Source organism: Papaver somniferum, chromosome 4, assembly GCF_003573695.1.
Source record: "Papaver somniferum cultivar HN1 chromosome 4, ASM357369v1, whole genome shotgun sequence".
Classification (NCBI taxonomy): domain Eukaryota; kingdom Viridiplantae; phylum Streptophyta; class Magnoliopsida; order Ranunculales; family Papaveraceae; genus Papaver; species Papaver somniferum.
This window is the reverse complement of record NC_039361.1, coordinates 117,615,218-117,629,859: the sequence shown is the minus strand read 5'-3', so window position 1 is coordinate 117,629,859 and position 14,642 is coordinate 117,615,218.

Below are 14,642 nucleotides of genomic sequence, written 5' to 3'. Positions count from 1 at the left end.
GCCCGCTCTGATACCAATTGAAAAAGTTGGGGTACAACAACCACACCCAACAATTCGTTTGGCAATCTGATAGGACTTACTCTAATATACTTTCAAGAGAATCGAATAGACAGTCAGACTCAATCTTAAGAAAAGTATATCAAGGAGTTATATCTCTATTTCTCAATTCAATCCGCAATCAAACAAATAGGAATTCATGAGCCCGATTGAATATAAGAAATAACTTGGATGATATAAAAAACCAATATCCAAGTGTCAATCAATTTAATCAACAACCCAAAGGTCGGATTCACAATTGATTGAACTTACGTACAACCTGTGATATTTCAATTATAAAGATAAACAATATAATGCGGAAAAGAAATAACACAAACACCGGAAATTTTGTTAACGAGGAAACCGCAAATGCCGAAAAACCTCGGGACCTAGTCTAGAATAAACACACACTGATTATAAACTGTTACATTAAATTCCTACTACCTATTCAGACTAAATGTAATAACTTCTTCAGCACAAATAGAACTTCTAGCACAAAACCGATTGTCTTTAGGAATTCTTCTCGTTAATCTTCTAGCAGAACCCAAGGCTCTCTTTAGAAGATACACCAACATGATTGATACGATTCGATATTTTGTTCACAAAATATCGGTTTGATTTCCCTTTATATGTGAATCAAGGTTTTGGAAATCTTGTGTTTATTTTGATAAAAACAATTACTATGTAAAAATAATATCAAAACAAACTTGTATATCAGGGATTATTATACTCTTCAATAAAGGAAGAGAAACCTAATTATTATACAACAAGAACAACTAGAATAAATCTAGAGATATCTTGTTTAAAACTTCAAAAGGATTTTTACGAGATGCCTCAATAGAAGTTTTTCTTTCTAGTCTCCGATTTCGACTAACAAGTGTTGGTATACGATCGGAAACTGAAATCTATCAAAACCTAGGGTTTATGATCAACAACCCTTGAATGGTTTTATATCAGAAGAGAAAACCTTTGAATAGACAAGAGATGAAAAACCTAGATTACAAGTTGCATAATCAATCACGAATATTTAATCCAACTTGGCTTTGTGATCCCCAATACAAAGACTTTTATCTCACTCTTGTTCACGAAGAACAGAAGACATGGAAACAACCTGCAAAGCTTACGCCACTTTTCCAAAGGGGATGAAAACCGTGTAAACTCACGAACCCTTTATTTATAGTGAAAAGTTAGATTGAAAACTAAGCTAGGGTTTAGGCTATTTTCCTTTTTCAAGACTCTCCTAATTATGGGAGTCTTTCCTAAGTTACAAATATTATGCATAAATAATTAATTAGCAAATATTTATTTATGTGAATAAATCACATTTTAACTTAGGCAGGAATTAAAAGTTATCACAAACACTTTAATATGGTAATCAAATATGTTTGGATTAATAGCCATCTTGCCTAGACAAGGAAACATCACCAACTTGACCAAAAATAGCTTTTAGTCACGTAATTGGGCCCAAGTCCGTGAACTATTACAAACAGCCCATGGATTGTTTCCTACTAACGAACTTTAATAAATCACTCATAACTTCATCGTTATAACTCGGAATTGAGTGATTCTTGGCTCGTTGGATTCGTAAGCTCGTTCACTATAACATGAGATTCTTTATAAGGATAAAGGTTATTGTATCCAAGGTCATGAATCAAATAACCTCAAGCATATATACGTAATGTACATTTACCTTCATTAGAATTGTTCCATAGTGTGAGCATTTATCTTGATAAATTAGAAAGGTAGAATTGAACAAGAATCCAAATGAAATCAATCACATACCTTTGTTGATGAAGTACTTGTTGATGTCTTCTTGTAGTCTTCAACCTTCAATCTTCATCCTTTAAGGATAGCTTCGATTCAACTTCTTATACCTAATCTTGTCCGAAACTATCTTTAGTATGCTAATTCATGGCAACTAAAATTGACAACTAACTTGACATACCAACGCTAGTGGGTTCAACCGAGCAGTGCTCTAACAATAAGTTTATAACCGCCACAACAAACTCATCTGAACCATAACCTAACTTCCCGGCAACCCATCTCTGCAATACAACTCTCAAAGAAATATCATCATTGTCTTCTCTAGATCATCATCATTTGGCGCAGCTGCAACTACTAACTTAGCCATCCTTTGCATCAGATCAACATCACCAATACAGAAACCTCTCAAAATGAAATCCAACAAAAACCCATCTCATGTTTCTTAAAATTCAGAAAAACATACACTTCACGATTAATAAAATAATTACCTTGAAATCAATGGAATTAAAGAAAACCCAAATTAGACAAATCTAGGGTTTCAATTTAGTAAATTTACACAAATCAAATCGAAATTGGAGAAGAAAAGCAACACAAAATGATATATCATACTGATTCATAGTAATTTGAGAACAAAACATCTTTGATTTGAACGAAATCATTCACATAATTTGTTTATGAACTAATTAGTTTAGGTCTTAGGTTAGTGGGAGGTATAGAGAAGAAATGGAGTGTTAGGATTAAAAGATATCTAAAAAATCAATGATATTGGTTGGACTGGGATTTTTGGTCTGGTATAGGTCGGGAATAGGCTAGAACCGTTCTCTGTACCTGTCCCTACATCGTTTTTCGTTTTCATTCCCGTTCCATGTACCTCCTCCTCTGTTTCCGGTTCTTTTTTCGTTTCTAGTCTGGTACACCGGTTGCGGGGCGGTTCCTGTGCAGCCTTACTCAAACAAAATCAATTAATATTATTAGAGAAAAAATAATCATTAATTATTATTATTATAACAAAAGAAAATCAAGATGATTCAAATATCACAAATCTATTATTATTGTTCAAATCAGACGAACCATGGACCAAGACGTCAATATGTTGAATATATTACGAAAGAGACTCTCAAGCCATACCGATACGGCCACACATATTACTTAATCATCAAACAGATCATATGTATAAGCCAATCAAGAACAATTATGCAAAAAATTAATTAAGGTCCACTAGATATCATGTACTGACTCCATGCAATACTCGGTTTACCACTAGATATTACTACTGCTTGCATCTAATTGTCATATCAGTGCGTATGTGTTTTCTGTGTAATACTTGAGCCTGTACGGCATCCGTACAAGTCTATGTGAGTCACTCGTGTCATTGACTTTATAGCATTGTAAGCTGTCGATGACAACCTGTATTGTATGGGTTGTTGTATTAATACTGAGTATCTTGTACCCAATTCTGTAATCATTCCAAGTAATTGAATACATTTCTTTTAGTGAAACTATGGTATCAAGAGAAAAATCTTCCGCCACCGCCATTAATGGCTTTCAAGAAAAAATTTCAGATTTATTTTCTCAATAACTCTTTCTGCTCAATTTTCTTTCTAACTTCTTCTTTCAATACTTTCTTTAATCTTTACTATCATGGCTGCGTATGAAACAAGAATTTCCAACGTTCCTCTCAATCAAATATCACAAATTCTTTCTTACAAACTCAAAGATGATAATTTCCTCACTTGGAAATCTTTTCTTTTTCCTTTACTCATAAGATACAAAGTTGATGGCTTTTTTGATGGATCTCTTCCTTTTCTTCCGTATTTACTCGAGAATGCTGATAATCCTGGTTATGCAGTTTGGCAGATGATGATACTACTCTCATCCTGTGGATTCAGATGTCTATCTCTGAATCCGTTATACCGTATGCGGAGTAGAAACTTCAAAAGATCTATGGGAAACAATTGAAACAAGATTTGATCGAAGTTCTTCTACACACTCAATTCAACTTCGTCTTAAGCTTCAATCTATCAAACTTGGTGCAGGTACCGTTTCTCACTTTCTCAGTGAAATCAAGAAAGTCACTGATGAACTTTTTGCTGCTGGATCTAAGATTAATGATGATGAATTAATAGTTCTTATCTTGAATGGATTAGGTTCAGAGTATAGTTCTTTTTCTACTTCTATTTGGATCCGTAATCCACCAGTTAAGTGAAGAGACTGTTGTACAGAATAAACAAAAGGACTTGTTAACTGAGGCAAACTCTAAAGCATTTGCTGCAAATGCTAGACCTAATTTATTTTCTTTCAGAGGTAGTGGTAGAGGCTATACTCAAGCACCTAGAGCTTCAATGCCTTTTCTTGGTTACACCAGACCTTCTCTATCATACTACCCTGGAGTATTTTCTCAATTTCAAATGCATCCGGTACCAAATTTTGTTCCAAATTTTACTACAAGAACACCTGGTGCATCTACTTCAACTCCTCCACCAATATCTGACAAAATTTGTCAGATATGCAATAAAGCTGGTCATCTTGCTCTAGACTGTCGGCAGAGATTGAATTTTGCATATCAGAATACCTACACTCCACAGAACTTAAGTGTTATGTTATCTACTGCAAATATTATGGGTGAGAATCCTTGGTATGCTGATTCTGGTGCAAACAATCACATTACCAATGATGAATCTGAACTTCAACAATCAACACCTTTTGAAGGCACGGAGTAGATACAAGCAGCTAATGGAGAAGGTATGCCAATTACTCACATTGGTAATACTATTAAATCTGGCTCTTCTTATCATTTTAATCTGAATAATGTGATGCTTGTGCCTAAATCTTCACAAAATCTTCTATCAGTTCACAAGTGATAATAATTGCTCTATCACTTTTGATTCACTTGGTTTTTCTGTTAAGGACCACTTATCTGGGAGGATCACTTTTCAAGGGACACATAAAGGAGGTTTGCATCCTATGCAGTTTCTGAAGACTTCATCACCAAAAGCTTACTCAAGTGTTACTCCATCTGCAACTACATGGCATCAAAGATTGGCTCATCCCTCTTTTCAAGTTTTTCAGAAAGTTTATAACACTCTAGACTTGTCTAAGACAATAAAAACACCATTATTCTGTAATGAGTGTCAATTAGGAAAGAGTCATAAACTATCTTTCACTTTGTCTGCTCATAGAGTCATCTATCCACTTCAGCTACTTCACATGGATTTATGGGGTCCAAGTCATGTAACCTCTTCTAGTGGATTTAAATACTATGTCAACATCATTGATGACTTTTTTAGATTTTGTTGGATTTTTCCTTTATATGATAAATCAGAATTCAAAGTAGTTTTCTTATATTACAAAGCTATGGTTTAAAATCTTCTGCAAACTTCAATTGTTACAATAACAACAGATGAAGGTGGTGAGTTTATACATAATAAACTGAAATATTTTTTAAGGTTTCATGAAATTATTCATGAGTTCTCTTGTCCACACACTCCTGAGCATGATGGAGTGGCTGAATCCAAACACATGCATCTAGTTGATACTGGTAGAAACTTTTTAATTCAATCTGGATTGTCAGACAAATATTGGGGGATGCTTTTCAGACAACAAATTTTGTTATCAACAGACTTCCAGTCAGAAGTTTCGAGTTCATTTCACCTTTTGAGAAGCTATTTGGTACAACTCCAGATTATTCATTACTCAGAACCTTTGGCTCTTCTTGTTTTCCTTGGGTTAGGCCATATACTACACACAAGCTACAAACAAGAAGTGTTCACTGTGTTTTTATTGGGTATAGCTCAATGCACAAGGGCTACAAGTGCCTTGATCTTAAAACTGGAAGAGTCTATATTTCAAGACATGTTGTATTTAATGAAGTTGTCTTTCCTTTGAGAAGAATTGATTCGGTTCCATCTCATCAGCTGCAATCAACTACTAATTCTTCTACTGCATCCGTGTTTTCCACTGAAACTGATTCAGTTTCATTATCTGAAACTCCTTCAACTGGTATTACCTCTTCAGAGTTACTTCACTCTTCTCAGACTACAAAAACTGATGCTACTACTTCAGAGTTAACACATTCTTCTCAAGTTACAACAATGCCTATCTCTTCACCTGCTCCTTCATTAGATAGCTCAACCTCAAAAATTGTTGTTTCTAACTTTCATCAGATGACTACAAGAGGAAAAAGAGGTATGTTTAAACCCAAAGTTTACAATACTAAATATGTTTTATCAGCTAATCTTTCATCTGTTATACCTCCTCCAACACCAACATGTTACTCTAAAGCTATTAAAATACCTCAATGGAAGAGTTCAATGGTTTAAGAACATACAACTTTAAAAGATGCTGGAACTTGGTCTCTTGTTGATCCAGATCCTTCTTATAATGTTGTTGGATGCAAGTGGGTATTTAGAGTTAAGCACAAAGCTGATGGAACTGTAGACAGATTAAAATCAAGACTTGTAGCTAAGGTCTTTCATCAGCAGGAGGGTATTGACTTTACTGAGACTTTCATCCATGTAGCCAAACCAACCACAATCGAGTTTATTATTTCTCTAGCAGTCAACTTTGATTGGAAACTTAAGCAATTGGATGTAAGTAATGCTTTCCTATATGGAGACTTAGAAGAGGATGTTTATATGCAACAACCACCTGTCTTTGTTGATACAGATAAACCACATCATGTGTGCAGGTTACACAAGTCCATTTATGGTCTTAAATAAGCACCAAGGGCTTGGTATGACAAATTGCTGAATGTGTTAGTTTCTCATGATTTCAAGCCATCTGTAGCTCATTCTTCTCTATTTGTGCAGAAGTATGGTTCTAGAATCACTATCATTCTAGTTTATGTTTATGATATATTGATTACAAGCAATTCAAGGGAGTATATCAGTCAATTCATTCAGCAGCTGCAGTCTTACTTTCCCATTAAGGATTTGGGATATCTACATTTCTTTCTTGGTCTTCAAGTGAAGAGAAATTCTTATCAACTATTTCTCAGTTAAACCAAATATGCTCTGGACTTACTTGAGAATTTTAATATGACAGGAGCAAAACCTTTTAGCACTCTCATATCTCCACACTCTCAGTTATCCAAGTCAGATGGCACAATTTTGTTAGATCCAAGTGAATACAGATCCCTAGTTGGTGCTCTCCAATATTTGACATGGACAAGACCTGAAATTGGATATGCAGTAAATCAGGTTTTTTTACACATGCAGGCACCAATTGATACTCATTTCATTGCTGCTAAAAGGATCCTGAGATACATCAAGAGTACTCTAGACTATGGATTATTATTTTCAAAAGGTCTTTTAGCTATACATGGATTTAGTGATGCAGATTGGGCTGGTTCAGTTGATACTAGAAGATCTACAGGTGGTTTTTGTATTTTCTTTGGCTCCAATCCAATCTCATGGTCCAAAAAAAGACAAAATGGAGTAGCTAGAAGCTCCACAGAGGCTGAATATAGGTCTTTAGCAAACACTGCAGCTGAAGTTGTGTGGCTTTGTCAGCTTTTAAAAGATCTTCACCTGTATCAAAGTGCGGTATCTCTCTCCTCTAACCCCATCTTTCACAACAAAATGAAGCATCTAGTTATTGATTATCATTTATTTTGTCAGGGACTTGGTTCACAACAAAAGCTTACAAGTTACTCATTTATGCACTCTTCAGCCAGTCGCATATATCTTCACCAAGGAATTATCTGGACCTAGATTTGAATTTCTTAGACACAAATGAGAATTGCTCTTTTCAGGAAATTCCAGTTTGGGCGGGGGGAGAGTAATTGTCATATCAGTGCATCTGTGTTTTCTGTGTGATATTTGAGTCCGTACAACATCCGTACAAATCTGTGTGAGTCACTCGTGTCATTGACTTTATAGCATTGTGAGTTGTGGATGACAACCTAGACTGTATGGGTTGTTGTATTAACATTGAGTGTCCTGTACTCAGTTCTGTAATCATTCCAAGTAATTGAATACATTTCTTTTAGTGAACTAGCATCATGTATGTGATCTTCATATGCTAATATATGCTATGGATAAATAAAAGATGGAAACCAGACATGGACGTAAGGGAGCAAAGCACGCAATATCGAAACAAGATGTATGGACAATTTTTATTCAACTGTTAAAGGAGTTTCATATCCAACTATATTAACGTCAATCAAGAAATAAAGAGGTACTATTAGATCGACCTGTTTTCGCAAGGAGATGATTATGTTGTTACTTAGATGATTCAGGAACCCAATGACGATTACCACAAATCGTACTTAATATCCATTGTTTTCACTTTCAACGTTTTTCCGCTTCCCTCTCTACAGTCTACACCTCCAGTTGCCTCCTAGGTTTCTCCCCCTTTTAATATAAAATTTAGCGCCTTATTTATAGCCTTTTCCAATTGACTATAATCTTTGGATTAGTTAATTTCGATCGATCGACTCACGTTGACAACCTAAATATTCTAACCAAATTAGTCAAAATCATTTCCAATTAATAAAAATCTCAATTTTATCTTATCTCATTTTCTAAAATCATGAAAGATATATATCAATTAATGCCTAGGTTTGAAGTTAAATGGAAAATCTTGGAGAAAAAGCTAAACTTGGCTGGCTAGTCTTAATATCAACCTTTTGTTTCATTTGTGTCATTGGATTCGGGTGCAGGGGTGTAAATTTTGCCGGGCAGCCCGAGGCTCAGTACCGTCCGCCCTGTCCCATGACAGCGGGGTGACCGTGGCCCTTTACGAGATGGCCCGACCTAGCCCATTTAAATAAGAGGGCGGGCACATGCCACAATTCAATTTTTCTTGCCCGGCCCAATACCCTCCCTATTATCCCGTCAATGCTACCCGCCATGTTAGCCCGCTAGTGTTATCCATTTACCTAGCCTAAGTGACTGTTCTCATTTGTTTTATCCTATGAGTATACTTGGTATATATACTTAATACAGTCAACCCTCATAGTTTTCATATGTATTTCTTAACTTTTATTCCATTGGAGTCTAATTTTGTTAACCATATAGAGAAAACATTGAGCAAAATCTAAGGCAGTTTCCTTTTCTGATGATTCAATTCAGAAAAAATTATAGGAAGTTTGGTTTATCTTATTCCCATCTCAATTCTCGTATTTGATTATTAATTTTAAGTAAACCTTGTGTATTATTACTACTTTCTTTTTATTTTTAACAATATATATGTATAATATATATATTTGTTTGTAATATTCAAGGCCCTCCCGGCGCTACCCGCCCGATCCCAAATTACAAAACAGGCTTGGGTAGACCATGGGTACTAACTGTAGATAATTAACCCTGCCCGCCCGGCCCTTTTAATTTCATGAATAAGAGATGTTCCGGCCCATCCTATACCGTCCCATTTAATAAATAGGTCGGGCTGTCCGGTCCGGCCCAATTTACACCCCTATTCGGGTGTACTACTAGACCACTTTAGGTGTATAAGATGGGACGGACGGCTTACTCAAGTGATTAATGGATAGTGGTTTTTGGATTCAAACATTAGGCTTGGTAGACAAACTTTGGGTGGTCTATACTCGGACCTATGGAATTAGTGGATAGTGATCGGTGGACTTATGTACCTATGGCATTTAATTTGGACTTTTACCACTTGGTGTTAAACTCCTGATTAATCATTTTGGGTTTGTAGGATCATGACGGGACGACCATCTCAGATACGATTTAGGGACATATTCTCGTGACCGTGAAAAATTGGGGTGTCTACAACATCTATTTATTGGTAGATGAATATCAACCCAACATAAATGTTTTTCATAATGACTTAATTTAGCTTATCAAGAGAATGTTATTTTTTTTTGAAGATATGAATCAACATCAAGAGTGAGATTTTCAATATGTTTCTCAAGATCAAGAAGTACTTCAAGGGATTTTATACCTAGAGGTGGTACAAGCAGAATTTCTTCAATTGCTTTAATAAGATCATACATCAAAGAGAATTCTGAATCCCATGGATCTGGTGGTACATTATTAGATATTGCACCCTTGTCCGTAATTCATATCGCCACAAACACAAACCTATTAAGTCTACGTTGTTTTTCTGCTCTGATACAAATCAAAAAGGAGAGGGAACCAAGTACACCACCAACTTTTTCATTCGGCAACCTGTATGGAATTACAAGTACAACAATTTAATGATCTTTGAAAATATGTATATAGAGTTTATATATCCACTTATTCTCAATCAGAAAGTTTAGACAGTGAAGTCCGTGAACCTGATTGTTAAGCAGAGTACTTGGACTATCTTAAAAATCAATATAGATCAATCTATTCGTATCCTATATATTCAGATCCGAATTCTGAATAGTATGAAACTTGATATCTATCTTTCAAAATACAAATACTACAAAAAACGAAATTGATCTTAATTATATGGGCGCATCTACTAGAATTGAATACCAACTACTTGAGTACATCCTATTATAAAAATAAACATTATAATGCGGGAAAAAAAAAACAAAACACTAGAAGTTTTGTTAACGAGGAAACCGCAACTGCAGAAAACCCCGAGACCGCTTCCAGATTTGAACATCAAATTGTATTAAGCTGCTACAGACACTAGCCTACTATCATACTTCATACTAGTTGAACCTGAATTCATCCTCCATGCAATCCAGTTATATTCGTGCTATTTACGTCTCTTGAACCTCACAAGGTTCTATGCAATTAATTCCTTAACTAAAGTCTGAGACGAAGAGAACTTCGTAATTTCTATCTATCTTTCCTGAAAGAGAGTATGAGAACCTCCATAACAGAAAAAGAAAGATTAGGATACATGAACTATTAAAGTAAAGATCGTCGGACATGGCTTCACGAATCCCCAAGTGAAATCTTTCAGTCGTTGACCTAATTATGTATCTTAGGGAAAGCCTAGGTCAATAAAGGATGACTCTAGCAATCAACTAGGACACAAAGTTTCAGGGAATATTGACTTTCCCGGTTGAATGAGTCTCTCTATTTATAAATGTTCAAGACTAAGGGTTGCATAGAAGAATATACATCGTGGTCCGGTTACGGAACCGTGTATAATAACCGTTCTTGGCAAATATGCCTTTCGAGCTAATAATCAATATCGTGTTCATTTAAACACTTGAGACTTTAATCATGATGCACATACACAAGGTGTTTTAGTGATCAATGATGTCTTAAAAGGGGTTATGAGAGTTATAGCAATGTTAAACATATTTAAAAATAAGTCTTTGAGCATCTACTAATATATACTGGGACCGTTGGTGAAATGATTTGTGAACCATTAAACATTTCATGAGTTCGAGTGCTACGTTTCATGAACAGGGTTCACCAACCATTAATGACTCGTGAATTCATGGCGCTATGGTTCATGAACTGGGTTGTCCAACCATTAGCCTTTCACCAATTTCAAGTCACTACGGTTCGAGAAACTGGTTGGTGAATTATCACATTTTGAATTTGAAGTTCACAAACTGGTACACCAACATTCTTGTATTCCATAAAGCCAGATATCTATGGTTTGCGAGATGGTTCACCAACCTACCTTGAGCCTAAATTACAGTAATTCTGAATTTCTCTCTTGAAACCTTCCCAAAAGATAGAATCATTGCTTTGGCAATTTTTAAATGATTCACAAAAGTAATTCTTTAACAATAAATTATTTTGACTAATATTGCTAAGGACCAATGAACATCCATTGCTTGAATCATATTTCGAGATGTTTAACAAGACAAGCTCGACTCGAAATTTCTTCTTTGAAATAAACCTACTAGAAGTCATACGAGATAGTATCAAATACATAAAATGGTAAAACTTGTGAGTAAATAGAATAGTTCAGTCTTCACATACCTTGTTGATGAAGTTTTCCAAATGTCTTCGTTGATCTTCAATCTTCGAGGGTGATGTCTGATACTCAAATACCAGCTTATATACCTAATCCGAGAATTGACTTCGTAGAATAGAAATCAAGATATAGTTTTCTACATCTAACATTGACAACAAGCTTGAGATAGAAAAAATTGCGAGTTCCACCGAGAAGTGTTGTAGCACAAACAACCATAAAAATAGTTGTGAACAACAAATTATTTTAACTAAGATTGCTAAGGATTTATGAACATCCATTGCTTGAATCATATTTCGAGAGTTTAACTAAGACAAGCTTGAACTCGAAAGTTTTTCTTTCCAATATTAAATCTACTAAAATCATATGACATAGTCTCATAAGAAAGAATGGTAAATGCCTTGAGTAAACAGGGTAGGTCATTTATCGCATACCTCTTCACTTATGAAGTTATCGCAAATGTCTTCGTTAATTCTTCGGTCTTCAATCTTCGAGAGTATTCAGTAATGCTTGACACTCAGTACCATACTCTAATCCTTATCCGAAGATTAATTTAGTATACTAGAACTCAAGATTTAGTTTTGTACATCTAATATTGACGACAAGTTTGAGATATCAAAAATTGCGAGTTTGACCGAGCGATGTTCTAACAATTTTCTCCTTCATCAATTTTAGTGCAAAAACTATCAACACATGTGGATTCAATAAAATAAACCTTTCAGCTCAAATATCCATCATAATTGATTTCTTGAATATTCAACATCTTCTTGAATTCTTCGTACTTCAAGTTCTTCTATAGTTTTGCATATGATCACGTCAACACCTTTCTTATTGAAGATCTGTGGCGAATAACAAATTATGAGAATACTCGTTTGTAGATTTTCTAAGATGACAAGTCAATCTACTTAATTGGTTTTACTTCAGTGCGTTGTATTTTTATCTACCTCAAAGTCAAATTGTACCAAAACTTTGAAGTAATACTACGATGATATGATCTCCCCTTAGTCCTTACTTGTATCTTTTGCATAATAGGTAAAAACCTACAGCTTGCAATTCGCTCCCCCATATATAATGCCCGAACAAGACATATGTTATAATAAAAAACTACTAAATAATTCTCCTCCTTTTTATCAATAAAATTGACAAAGATAAAAGAAAATGTATCTTAATGAATTGCACAAAATAGTTATCGAAACTAAAGATAACATAACAACTTTTTAAGACAATTCCATTAAGTAAACTTAGCATCATCGTCAAGAAGAGTTAAAAAGAACAATCATCTGCTATAATTCTATAGCCGCACACTCCACAAGGATAGAGCAATTAAGCACGAATAAGATGTTTTTCATCCTCTGCTAACCCTAATTCCAATCGAGTTTCTTCTGCTAACCCTAATTCCAATCAGAAAAAATCCACCATGTTTTCACCTTCCCTTATGGGCTAATCCGTTCATTCACCGGCCCTAGATACGATGTAGTATCAAAGGATTTACCGAGCTCAGATATGATGTGGCCGATGATCAATCTCAAGTTCTCCATGGTTGATCTGAAAATTTCTTGCTTGTTTACTTGGATTTGTGCTTGACCCAGATATGGTTGCTGCTAAATCTTCAAGAATCTGTAATGATGGATCCATATTATTTGAGAAAAAACTTGCTGATAAATCGAATTTCTCTCTGCTTCTCAACCAATTGGGGATTTCTTCACCGACTACTCTGGAAATCAATTCTAATCATGTTTCTCCAGATAATCCATCTGCCGCGGCTGAAAATTGAATCCCCAGCTCAAAGGTACCACTGTTCAACCTTCTTTTTGATATCATCATTCCCCTCAGGAGAACCTAGGCCAATTTTATTCTCTCTTGAGATTCAGATTCAGTTGGTGTCACGCTAATTTGCTTACATATTGATTCTAACCTAGTCGGCCGTTGGCTGCTGGTGAAACCAACTCACTTTCATCTCATCTTTTCCCCTGTTTCCTGTGTCTGGTTTGCAATAAGTTTTTCCAAATTTTCTATAATCATGATTCTTGACTTGTCGATTGTTTTTGCCTTATAATTAGAAATAAAATTATCAGTATGCTTACACCAAATTTACTTTCGCTCTATCCCCCGCCTTATGTGTTTCTCTAGTTAGTGTTCTAATCTGTGTTATTTTCTTCAATTGTTCAGTGTATCGTTCTAGTACTTGCTGTGTTGATGCCGTGTCTAGTCGTTGGCAGCTTGATAGGGCTTTTTATAGCTTTCAAAATCAGTATAATTCAAATAATTTTCATGTTAGGCAATTGAAGCATTAGCTTGTTGGTGGTTTCCTAACCAGTTTGAACAAAAAATCTATTTGTAGTTAAAAATTCTTTAAGTTATAGTTGGTGTATTGAAGGGGTTTCTCTGTAAGCAAGTTTAGTAAAAAAAAAGTTATCTTCTCAAGTTTGAATCTCTTCAAGAAAATCTTAGAGTCCTAAGGCAGGGGACTAAAATTGTTTTTGGTGATATCGTCATGCTCCACCCTTGGCATCCATTCGTAAACCCCGGAACTTTCGCTATGAACACTGAGGTTTTGATCTCTTTTTACATAATCGATACCTAGAGCAATCTCAATTTTTAAATGTCAAGAATAACGCTACAGAACTAGGTGAACTTTCTTTGCTTTGATCCTATTACCTCTCCCAATGGCTTTAGCAGCATGGCAATAAGGTTAAGAATCAATTTGTCTCAACCCCTTATCTTTGGTGTTATGGCACCAATTGACTTATTTGGTGTCAACTGGATTGCATTCCAGTTTTTAGACCTTTTTGTTATCTGATCGTGAGGATAACTACACTGAAGAAGAATTATACAATGTGGACCGAGATGAACCTGATGCAGTTTGTAAGAAATTCTGACAATTCTCAGTCAGATGAGTTCTATAGTAGGCTTAGCGCAAACAGTAACTTTAACGCAGAATCTCTAGAATTGCAAGGCCATGTACAAGCATCAGAACAAGCATCAGAAGAAGCAGTTCAACGACA